This window comes from Dunckerocampus dactyliophorus, chromosome 15 (assembly GCF_027744805.1).
Source record: "Dunckerocampus dactyliophorus isolate RoL2022-P2 chromosome 15, RoL_Ddac_1.1, whole genome shotgun sequence".
Lineage (NCBI taxonomy): Eukaryota > Metazoa > Chordata > Actinopteri > Syngnathiformes > Syngnathidae > Dunckerocampus > Dunckerocampus dactyliophorus.
In genome coordinates this window covers 22,565,720-22,578,318 of record NC_072833.1, presented here as the reverse complement: position 1 = coordinate 22,578,318, position 12,599 = coordinate 22,565,720, and the positions used below count along the sequence as shown (strand labels likewise).

General features: G+C 45.9%; 1 protein-coding gene across 4 annotated transcripts in view; it reads left to right on the top strand.

Moving 5' to 3' along the window:
* Positions 1-1,975: 1,975 nt before the first annotated feature.
* Positions 1,976-12,599, top strand: part of sfmbt2 (Scm like with four mbt domains 2) — a 28,602-nt gene continuing 17,978 nt past the window's right edge. For 2 of the 4 annotated variants that reach the window (XM_054753081.1, XM_054753078.1), the window contains exons 1-3: positions 1,976-2,110; positions 2,297-2,445; positions 3,492-3,554. The gene's annotated coding sequence lies outside the window, so the exon portion shown is untranslated. The other 2 variants (XM_054753080.1, XM_054753079.1) reach the window with 2 other exon arrangements.

Sequence of the window (12,599 nt, the reverse complement as noted above, 5' to 3'; positions counted from 1 at the left end):
TCCCTGTGCGTGCGCGGGTTTTCTCCAGGTAGTCCGGTTTCCTCCCACATTCCAAAAACATGCATGTTCGGTTAATTGGTGACTCTAAATTGTCATGAGCTTGAATGGTTGTTTGTCTATATGTGCCCTGCGATTTGTTGGCGACCAGTCCAGGGTGTACCCGAAGTCAGCTGAGATAGGCTCCAGCATACCCCCGCGACCGTAATGAGGAGAAGCGGTATAGAAAATGAACGGATGGATGGAAAAAATACTCAAGTGCAGCTGAAAACACAATTAAATCATGTAAAAAGTACACAAATGCTGGAAACAAACCTCACAATGAAATCATGTAAAAAGTACTCAAGTGCAGTTTAAACTCATAATTAAATCATGTAAAAAAAAGGGTAGCTTTTAAGAAAACCCTCAATTAAATTATGTAAAAAAGTACACATGTGCTGGAAAAACACACTTAAGTCATAGAAAAGTAAACAAATGCTGGAAAAAGACACAATTAAATCATGTAAAAAGTACTCAAGTGCAGCTGAAAAACAGAAATCATGTACAACTACTCACGTGCAGCTGAAAAAAGTCACAATTAAATGATAGAAAAGTAAACAAGTGCTGGAAACAAACCTCACAATTAAATTATGTAAAAAGTACTCAAGTGCAGTTGAAAAAAATCTCACAATTACGTCATGTAAAAAGTCGACAAGTGCGGAAAAAACTTACATTGTAAAAAGTGCACAAATGCAGCTGAAAAAAACTGCAAATTAAATTATGTAAACAGTACACAAGTGTTGGAAAAACCTCACAATTAAATCATGTAATAAGTACAAAAATGCAGATGAAAAAACTCTAAAATCACGGAAAAAGTACACACTTGCTGGAAAAAACAATCATGTAAAAAGTTTACAAGTGCAGCTGTAAAATCGCACAATTAAATCATGTAAAAAGTACTCAAGTGCTGGAAAAAAAAGTCACAGTTAAATAATGTAAGAAGTAGACAAGTGCTGAAAAACCCCAAATTATGTAAAAAGTACTCAGTCATGTAAAAAGTACGTGTGTTGGAAAAAAAACTCACATTTAAATTATGTAAAAAGTACACAGTCGCAATTAAAAAGAAGTTAAAAGTACTGTTAGATATCATACAGTCTAATAGCTCAGTGCATTGTCAGTCAAATAACTTAATGTAGGGGCCTTCAGGACACACGCACACTCACGTAGCGCAATGAGTGGTGCAACACTTAGATATGACTCATGGAAAATTACTGGGAGACACATAATAGATGCATTGTTCTCACTCACACTACCTTAACTCTCACTTACACAAAAAAATTCACACAATCTTAAGTTTCACTTTCTAAAGGGGTTTGATAACTGCTATATGTACTCTTGTGTACTTTAATTCTGGGCTTTTTCCTTTCCTCGATCCGCCTCATTGATGCCAAGAGTCCAGCACTGTAACCAAATATATTGCTCTTACTTTTGGATAGAATTTGAAAACTTTTAAATTGTGTGATCATTGGACACAGTCCACAGACCCAGGAAGAAAGGCTAAAGAGAGAAATAGCCTTTTACAGTACACAAATGCAGCTAACAAAAACCTCACAATTAAATAATGTAAAAAGTACGGAACCCCGGAGGGGACATGAAGAAAAAAAATATGATGGGTAAAAAAAAAAAAAAAAAAAAAAACGAACTTTGTTTTTTCTCCATGTCCCCTACGGGGCTCCGTAAAATAGTACACACGTGCTGAATAAACTCACAATTAAATTGCGTAAAAGGTACTGAAGAAAAAAGCGTATGAGATTTACTTTCTCTTTTCCACTTTAAATGTTACAGGCAATAAAGAGCACCAAAGAGGGATGTACAAAGACGAATATTTTGTTTCATGACTTTTTCGTCTCTCATCCTCTCGAACAAAGAGTGGAGTGTGACGTCATAAAGCTTTATAAATATGAACGTTGGGACTTTTGCTGCTCGAACCTTTGGACCACGTCAAGAGTGGCGCAATGCTCTGCAGCCACTAGAGGCTACTGTTGACTTTATAACAAGAAAAGAGGCGAGGATTACCCAAATTGTCAAACTACTGGAGGTTTTTGTTGTTGTTGGCGAAACAATGGATTAGAAGGTGGTGTGTGGAAGAGATGTTTTGTTGAGCTATTTTATGTTTTATATGTAATTGTAGTAATTTAGACGTTGTTTTAATTAAATGATGGCTTTAATTGTTCAAAATATGCCAATCAAAATATGTTAAATGTGTTCAGCGCAGCCTTGTGCCTCATTGAAATGTGTGTTTTTGGTTTTTGCACTAAAGGTCAGTGAAGGCTGCAGTAGATGTATTGCGCATGCGCAGACGCCAGATGCCATATTGGAGCGGTGGCGGCGGCGGCAGCAGTTGAAAGACGTGCCCAGCGGGGGTCTCAAGACGGAAGTGTGCTGTAAGGCGGGGGAGAAGTTGTCCAGGTAAGACAGGTGTTGGGAGGGAGGGGACGCGTTCGGCTGCTCTTTATTGTCGACGAGGGAAGCAACACGGAGTTATTTAGTTTTGCTTTTAAAACGAGGCTGTTTGTAGTCAAAACAGTCGCTACGCTAGCTTAACTTGTTCCAACTCGTGTGATAGCGCTCGTTGATGTTTTTCTGCTATTTTATGAAAGGACCTAAAAGATCAGGCTCTACGTAAAAACAAACGTTGGGAATGATCTCATCTGCGTGTTGACGAGTCACTTTGTTTTTTTTTCTGGTGCGTTGTATAAAGGTGCGTAAAAAACCGTCGGAAAGCACCCAAGCAACACTTGCACAAACGTCACGGCGGCGTCCAACCAACATGGCCGTCTTGTCTGTCTAACTGCCACTTTGACATCTTTGAGAGAGGAAAAAACACATCCACGCTGCGCTACTCGCCCAATTTGGTCTCTTTTGGTGCGCACACGCCAGATTTAATGAATTAAATTCGAAGTGTGCGCTGGGCAAGTGCCTGCGGGTTTTTTTCCGCCGCAGTTTCCCAGCGTGCAAAGTACAAGCGCGGAGTGGCAGACTGCCATCGTCCTCATGGCCGCGCAACGTTTCCTCTTTCACTTTAGTCCACGGCACGCACGTTTGATCGCCTTTTTCCAACGAACGCCCCTTTTTTTCCGAGTTTAGAGGCGAATTTCCGGTGATTTTGTACGCACGCTTTGTACGGATTAAGTCGCTAATTGGGTCAAACCGACCTTTTAAGCAGGGAGTGCGTCGTTTTATGTTTGGCTTTAAAGCAAGGTGAGTAAAACATGGACTTTTGACTTTTCTTGCTTTGTCATTATAGCTGCTGCTGATAATACATTGTATGTTTATGGTGTGGACAGTTCCTCCAAAATAGAAAAAAATTCATTGTTTCCGGTTAAATGTTGATTCACAATGTCCTTTTTAGATTATGGCTATGGATGAAGTACTTTTTGCTTTTAGGAGATAAAAGTCTTGTCAAAGCAGTCTTTGCCATAACCCACCCACACCCCCTTCCTTTATTTCTGCAGCATCCAAGGCTGTTAGTCAGAAGGCTAGAGGAAGAAGAGTTACCAAGAGGAAACACCTCCCGGGTGAGTCTAAAAGAGAACCTTAATAGGCCCTAATGCAATAAAAGGCGAGCCCATGCAGTGGTAGTTAATCTCCTAAATCCTCCATTAAATCTTTGGCAGCCGTGGTTTAGGGAACGGCAGGAAGCGGCAAACGCACGTGGATGCCCCATCGCAGGCCAATCAATAATTATAATGATTTTTAAAAAAGTCCTTCGGGGCACTAGATGTCCTGAGATTAACTCTCCCAGACCACTTTAATCCCCTGATGCCCAATCTGGCTCTCTGCAGAGGAACAAGAGTGTGGAATCCTACAATATATTTCATGTCAAAAAGCATTTATAAAACTTTTTGGAGGCCATTTAATAGCCAATTAGTTTGTGTATCAAATGGCAAGGCTCTCTTGTCATATACAGGTAGAGGATCTTTGACTTGACTGGTGTTTCTGTTTCTGGTGTTTCTTCTATAATTTTTTAGCAGTAGACCCTTACAAGACATCAGTGCGATCCTGTCATTTTGAGGATCTCTGACAAGCATTTTTGCAGTAGGTCCTAAAATATAACAGAGCGCTCATGGAGCGGACCTTTTGACCAGTACAAATATATATTCCTGGTTTGAATTTACCGTACTGGTGAATTGGTAAAACTTGCATTGAGATAATATACAAAATAATAATAGTGAAGGGGGACGTCCAGGCACCATGCTCCTTAGCTTTGTGAAACTGCCCCCCGCACCGCAAGACAATTTAGCTGAAGAGCCCTGGTCTAGTCTTTTCAGTAGTTCAGCTGTTTCTCCTCGTCTCAGCCTTGAGGAGGTCCTCCCTGCCTGCCTCCAACCCAAAACTCCAACTGTCCACACCCACACCCACACACACACACACACACACACACACACTCAGAAATACTCTTAATGTGGAAACAAATGTTTTCAATTGCATTTGTGCGTAAATCAGTGTCACTTTGCCTCTTCAGAGTCTGCAAATATGAAACATTCTTTGCAGCCCTCTGGGAAAATGTATTTTAAAAAAGCGAGCTTTTCATGTGTGTGGCGATTCTAAATATGTCAACAGTGTATGGGGGGGAAATGAGCAATGCACGCCATAAGTAATTGGCCACTGACACATTTCCTGTTTCAGGGTTGTTTTTTTTGCTTTGCTGCAAATGTAGTTGCACTCCCCTGTAAACCCAATAATAAACATATTGTTCAATGAATACCTCATTAATTATAGATGTGGTATTGTGTAGTGATGGTAAGGGGGTCCAGTTGTTGTTGTTGTTGCAGTGCACTTTTAAGTTGCGATTCCGAGCACTGGCAGGCTGTGTGGACGAGGGAGGGGTGCAAACATGGTGTCATGTGAGGCAAATTAGCTCAGCTTGTTGTTTATGCATGGACTGGATGTATGCAGGAGATACTGTAGGGCGTTGGGGGAGGGGGACGCGCACACAACACACACGCGCTTGGGCGTTTGTTGAGATTAACCGCCCTGTAGACTTCAGTGTTTTTTTTTTTTTTAGTTTCATGCGTGGTATGTTTGTCAGTTAGAAGGATGATGCTCAACTTTCTTTGGAAGGTGTCGGTCCAGCTTGTTCTAGCCCCAGTCTTCCTCCTTTCAATGAGTTCCAACAGTGTCCCGAGATGATTTAGGGCAGTCATTTTTCCAGGGATGGGGCGGCACTTTGATGTTTTTATTATTATTTTTCATTATTTGTTAAAAGGCTAAGAAAAGGGTTTTGAAAAAATGTAAAGACAAAGCTTTGTGCCTTTTTGATGTGTTTTTTCCCCATTTGTGCTTGGCAGCACACAGTTGGTCGGAGTGAGGGGGGATCACTTAGGTGTTTGCTCTAATGTTTATATAATAAAAAGTCTATAAAGGCCCCAAAATATATTTAAAAACAAAGCTTTGTGTCGTTTTGCTGCATTTACTTATTTTTGCTTTGTGGCTTGGTGGGGGAAGGGGGTTCACTTAGATGTTTTACAGGTTTTTTATATTTTTTACATTTTGTAAAATGGCAAAAAATGTGAAGTTTTATATAGTGTGTGTGTGTATATATATATGTAGTATATAGTAATATATAGTGTGTATGTATGTGTGTGTGTGTGTGTGTGTGTGTGTGTGTGTGTGTGTATATATATATATCTGTTTAACCCTCGGCCCACACTGTAGTTTGAGGAAACACAGCAGAGACTGTGGACAAGCGGGAGCAAATATTGAGGAGAAATTGACAAAGAAAAGGATATTTTTATGGGTAAATTTAGCTTCAAAGCCCTGGCTCTTGCAACAAGACCAAAGTTATTTGTATCTACTGCTGCTGTGATTTGTCAAGGACTATGTCGCCTGTCAGAGAGAAGTGAGATATTACTGGAGCACTGCCGGTATTTTTTAACTGTCATTTATACAGTGGTACCTTGGCATATGAGTGTCCCGACTAACGAGTGTTTTTTAGATCCATCTCCAGAGCCATCTCTCGGCTGATTTTTTTTTTGTTGCTTTGAACTGAGAGCTAAAATTTGGCTTACGAGCTGCTTTTTAATGGCAGGTGTCACACTTTGCCTGTCGCTCTGCTGCCGCCTGTCTGCCATTTGTCCGCAGTGCACCTCAGCCGGTGTGGGCGGAGACGCCGGAGCGCACCTGCGGGCAATCTGCAATCAGGACTCCTTTTAAGCAAGGCAGCAGCTTCTGATCATCGCCAGATTGTACTTCCTGACCTCCCGTTCCTTGCTACCGCTCAGTCCGGCTCCACTACCTTTTCCCTGCTTTCTGGCCCGCTACCTGTACTTGTACTTGCTTGCTCAGTATTTACTAGTGTTTTCCTGTTGGTTTGCCTTCAGCGTTTTTCTGTTGTTACTTCTAGTTTTTTCCTGACAGCCTTCTGCTGTCAGTGTTTTATGTTTGTTACCCAGAGTGGATTTTCCTTTGTTGTACTTTACCTGTTTGGACTCTTTTTGTTATTAAACTTTATTTTGTATTTTGAAGTCGTCCTAGTCTTGCGTTGGGATCCTAATTTTCCTGCTGTGGCTTCTGCCACTCGTGACAGCAGGCATAGTTGAGCATAACTATTTGGGGGCTTGTGCGAATGTGACCATGGCTCAAGACGAGAGTGGCTTTAACTAGCATTAGCAGCGCACTAGCTAGTCACCGGGTAGAATTTGAACACATCAGTAAAACATTACAGCATTGTAAATTATCTTAATTATTATGTATTGTATAAAGCTATGACAGGAACATCAAATTAAAAGCACAAAATGAATACAGAGCCACCATCCACCAGTATGAGCCTGGAGTTTGTTTTTCCAGAAAGTGCACCATACAAATGGAAAAGGTAATCAAATCTTACCTTTATGCCTTCCCACATTTGGGACTAAATATGAGCTGCAAAAAAGGGGAAAAATACAGTATAGTAGTCTATTTGTGCAGCGTGGGACAAAGTTAGAAGGTGCGTTCAACGACTGTCAAAGTGGGACAAAACGCTGTTCGCATTAAACATGCAAAAACTGGGATTTCTAACTATTATTATTTTAAATAAAATAATAGCCCATATTTCCAAAATTTATATCCCTTTCCATAAAATTTGATGTACTTCTCATTGTAGATGAGTATCGAATCGTTTACCACAAACAGATTTACATCCCTACTTATTAAAGATAAAAACTTATTTGTCACGAGTGGCAGAAGCCACAGCAGGAAAATTAGGATCCCAACGCAAGACTAGGACGACTTCAAAATACAAAATAAAGTTTAATAACAAAAAGAGTCCAAACAGGTAAAGTACAACAAAGGAAAATCCACTCTGGGTAACAAACATAAAACACTGACAGCAGAAGGCTGTCAGGAAAAAACTAGAAGTAACAACAGAAAAACGCTGAAGGCAAACCAACAGGAAAACACTAGTAAATACTGAGCAAGCAAGTACAAGTACAGGTAGCGGGCCAGAAAGCAGGGAAAAGGTAGTGGAGCCGGACTGAGCGGTAGCAAGGAACGGGAGGTCAGGAAGTCAAGGAGTACAATCTGGCATTGAACAGACGCTGCTGCCTTGCTTAAGAAGGAGTCCAGATTGCAGATTGCCCGCAGGTGCGCTCCGGTGTCTCCGCCCACGCCGGCTGAGGTGCACTGCGGACAAATGGCAGACAGGCGGCAGCAGAGCGACAAGCAAAGTGTGACAGTATGTCCCCCCCTCATAAGACGCCTCCTGGCGGCTTACCTGGCTTGTTAGGATGGAGACGGTGGAAGTCGCTTATGAGTGACGGGTCCAAGATAAGGGAGCGGGAGACCCAAGAACGCTCCTCAGGGCCGTAACCCTCCCAGTCGACCAGGTACTGGAATCCCCTGCCCCTCCTTCGGGAGTCCAAGATGGCCTTCACTGTGTACGCTGGATGGCCATCGATCAGGCGCGGCGGAGGAGGCGACTCGACCGGGGGGCACAGGTGACTGGAGGACACAGGCTTGAGGCAGGAGACGTGGAATACCGGGTGTACCTTGAGTGCTGGTGGTAGTTTGAGTCTGACGGAGGAGGGACTGATGATGGAGTCGATCTTGTACGGTCCCACAAATCTGGGTGCCAGCTTCCGGCTGGTTCCGGCCAACGGTAAGTCCCTGGACGACAACCAGACTTCCTGGCCGACCTGGTAGACGGGTGCCGGGATCCTGTGGCGGTCGGCCAGGCGTCGATTACGGTCCGCCGTGCGGTTCAGCGCAGCTATTGTCTCCCGCCATACTCTTCGGGCGCGGCGCAGGTGGACTTGGACCGATGGCACCGACACTTCCGCCTCCTGAGACGGAAAAAGAGGAGGCTGGTATCCATTAGCGACTTTGAAGGGTGACATACCTGTGGCCGAGCTGACAAGAGTGTTGTGCGCGTATTCCACCCAGGGGAGGTGGATGGACCAGGACGACGGGTGTCGGTGGCAGACGCAGCGTAAGGCCGCCTCGGGGTCCTGGTTGGCCCGCTCTGTCTGGCCGTTGGTCTGTGGATGGTGACCGGATGATAGGCTCACCGATGCCCCGAGTAACTTGCAGAAGGACTTCCACACCTTGGAAGTGAATTGGGGTCCTCTGTCGGAGACGATATTGAGTGGAATGCCGTGGATGCGGAAGACATGTCTCACCAAGAGGCGAGCTGTGTCCAGTGAAGTAGGTAGTCCAGGTAATGCTATAAAATGTACCATCTTGGAAAACCGGTCAACAATGTTCAGGATTGTGGTGTTTCCTCTGGAAGGGGGTAGTCCGGTAACGAAGTCCATCGCTATATGTGACCAGGGACGGGTCGGGATGGGCAACGGTTGTAACAAGCCCGCCGGAGGTCGATTGGACGACTTATTTCTGGCGCAGACAGAGCAGGCCGCGACGAACTCCTTTACATCCGCCGCCATGGAGGGCCACCAAAACCTCTGCGCCAAAGCCAGCTGGGTTCGTCTGGTTCCTGGGTGACAGGTAACTCTGGATGCATGACCCCACTGCAATACGTCCGATCGTAGTGTCTCTGGAACAAACAATTTGCCAGCCGGACAACCCTCTGGAGGCTCCTCCCCTTCAGTTGCCTCCGACACCTTTTTCTCCACCTCCCACCGAACCGCGCCTAATACCCGGGCCACAGGTATGATGGTCTCCAGCGCTGTTCCCTCCTCCGTGGAACTGAAGACTCTGGACAGGGCGTCGGGTTTAATATTGCGTGATCCGGGTCTGTAGGTGATGGAAAAATTGAAGCGTGTTAGGAACAGTGACCAACGGGCTTGTCTGGCATTAAGTCTCTGGGCGGTTCTGATGTAGGACAAGTTCTTGTGGTCGGTGATAACTATAAATGGATGAACTGCACCCTCCAGCCAGTGCCGCCACTCCCGCAGCGCGAGAACGATGGCCAACAGCTCCCTGTTGCCCACATCGTAGTTTCCTTCAGCCTGTGTGAGGCGACGCGAGAAGAAGGCGCAAGGATGCAGTTTCTGGTCGACCGGGGACCGCTGGGACAGGACGGCTCCCACTCCCGTATCAGAAGCGTCAACCTCAACAGAAAATTGTAAGTTAGGATCAGGATGTACCAGAACCGGAGCGGATGTAAACAATGTTTTGAGTGTGTTAAACGCAGAATTAGCCTCTGGGGTCCATACAAACGGAATTTTTGGTGATGTAAGCCTAGTCAGAGGTCCTGCTTTGCTGCTGAAATTACGTATGAATCGTCTGTAGAAGTTGGCGAACCCGAGGAACCTCTGCAAATGCTTCCTTGATTTAGGAGTAGGCCACTCGACCACCGCCTGGATCTTGGCGGGATCGGCACGCAGCTGACCCTTCTCCACAATGTACCCCAGAAATGGCACCGAAGTGGCGTGAAAGTCGCACTTCTCTGCCTTCACATAGAGCCTATTTTCCATTAATCGCTGGAGAACTAGTCGGACATGAGTGATGTGGTCTTGCAGATTCCTGGAAAAGATAAGTATGTCATCTAGATATACAAAACAGAATTGATTTATCATGTCGCTGAGGACGTCATTAATGAGGTTTTGGAACACCGCCGGGGCGTTCGTGAGCCCAAAAGGCATAACCAGATATTCGAAGTGCCCCAGCGGTGTGTTAAACGCGGTCTTCCACTCATCTCCATCCTTAATGCGTACCAGATGGTAGGCGTTGCGGAGGTCTAATTTCGAAAAAATGCGTGCTGAATGTAAGGCGGAAAAGGCAGAATCCATGAGTGGCAAAGAGTAGCTATTGCGGACAGTAATGCTATTGAGCCCCCGGTAGTCGATACAGGGCCGAAGGGATTTGTCCTTTTTGGCGACAAAGAAAAAACCCGCCCCAAGTGGCGAGGAAGAGGGTCGAATAAGACCGGCTGCTAGCGAAGAAGATATATATTCCTTGAGCGCCTTTTGTTCTGGAGTGGAAATGTTATACAATTTGGCGCTCGGAAAGGTGGCGTTAGGCAGTAATTCTATGGCACAGTCGTATGGTCGATGAGGGGGAAGTGTCTGAGCACGGTCCTTGCTGAACACTTGCTTTAAGTCGTGGTATTCGCTAGGAATACCTGTAAGATCTATCTCCTCCTCTGGGAAATTGAAAGAGGGAACATCGGACCGAGCCGAACGGAGGCAGTTAGCATGACAAAAGGGGCTCCAACTGGAGACGTGCAACTTGTTCCAATCTATGAGGGGATTGTGAAGCTTAAGCCAGGTTAGCCCCAAAACTAGTGGTGCGGACTGGGAGGGCATGACGTAAAAGCGGATGGTTTCGGAGTGATTACCTGAGAGATGGAGAGTAAGCGGTTCGGTTTGGTGTGTAATGGCCGCCAGGAAGCGCCTATCCAAAGACCAGACCTCTTTACTAGCAGGCAACTTAATCATACTGATATTATTTTTGAGAACAAACGCTGTGTCCAAAAAACAGTCATCAGCGCCCGAGTCAATAAGGGCGGCTATGTCAATGCTACTACCCTTGTTAATGACTATTCCCTTAATTAGAAGTCTCTTGAAGGGAACTTCCTCTGCTGTAGTGGCTGAGTTCTGGAGATACTCACAGCTCCCCATGACTGGGCTGTCCTCCGGAACAGGTTGGTTGCTCCTGGGTTTAAGCTTCGGCTCCGCTGCTGATCCAGGAGTCGATCCCTGGTGACGATGGGGTCGAATAGGGCATTGGAGGAGTCGATGCCCCGGATTACCGCAGTAGAGGCACAGGTCCAGCTTGCGACGACGTGCTCTTTCCTCGGCGGCGAGGCGTCGTCCTCCGAGTTGCATAGGAACCTCTGGCGGTGCGGCCACAGCGTCCCCGATGCCTGGTTCGAGCGTCTGTCCCTCCGGAGGAGGAAATGGTATCCTTGTCGGGATCGACACCCTGCCGTAGTATCCCTCCTTGGCGTACTCTCTCACCCTTTCCTTCATGCGATTCTCTAATTCAATAGCCAAGTTAATAAGGCCGTTGAGTGAAGTAGTGTTGTCCTTGGCGACTAACTCATCCTTAATGTGTGCGTCGAGTGCCTTGCGAAAAATACTTCGAAGGACGGTATCGGGATACCCACTCTCTACAGCGAGCACACGGAAGTCAATTGAAAAATCCGCCACTGGGCGTCCTCTCTGCTTCATATCTAATAGCTGACTAGCTGCTTCCATTCCCCGAATGGGGTGATGAAACACACATCTCATTTCTTCTAGGAACATAGGTAAGGAGGTGCGTATGGCAGGCATAGACGTGCTCGCAACCATAGCCCACGTAGCGGCTCTACCCGAGAGTAAACTCATTATGAACGCTACCTTAGATTGGTCCGATGAGTACGTGGTGGGTTGCTGGTCAAACACGAGGGAACACTGGTGTAAGAACTGGTTGCAGGAGTCCGAGTCTCCAGAGAAGCGAGAAGGGTGAGGAATATTTGGCTCACGCTGCTGATGAGGCACAGGTGCGTGTGCAGCTGCGCCATTAGGTGTATCCAAGGTGTGTGGGGACGTACCGACCTCTGGTGGCGGGTGAGAGGAGGTACTGGCAAGGCGCTGGTTTAGGGCATCCATTCCAGCGGATAGCACCGATATGGCCTCCATGATGCCTTGGAGAGACTTCTCGTGACCACCGACTAGTTGGCCTTGATGCGCCAGGGCCGAGCGGAAGTGCTCCATGTCTGCGGGATCCATCTTGGCCAGATTGTTCTGTCACGAGTGGCAGAAGCCACAGCAGGAAAATTAGGATCCCAACGCAAGACTAGGACGACTTCAAAATACAAAATAAAGTTTAATAACAAAAAGAGTCCAAACAGGTAAAGTACAACAAAGGAAAATCCACTCTGGGTAACAAACATAAAACACTGACAGCAGAAGGCTGTCAGGAAAAAACTAGAAGTAACAACAGAAAAACGCTGAAGGCAAACCAACAGGAAAACACTAGTAAATACTGAGCAAGCAAGTACAAGTACAGGTAGCGGGCCAGAAAGCAGGGAAAAGGTAGTGGAGCCGGACTGAGCGGTAGCAAGGAACGGGAGGTCAGGAAGTCAAGGAGTACAATCTGGCATTGAACAGACGCTGCTGCCTTGCTTAAGAGGAGTCCAGATTGCAGATTGCCCGCAGGTGCGCTCCGGTGTCTCCGCCCACGCCGGCTGAGGTGCACTG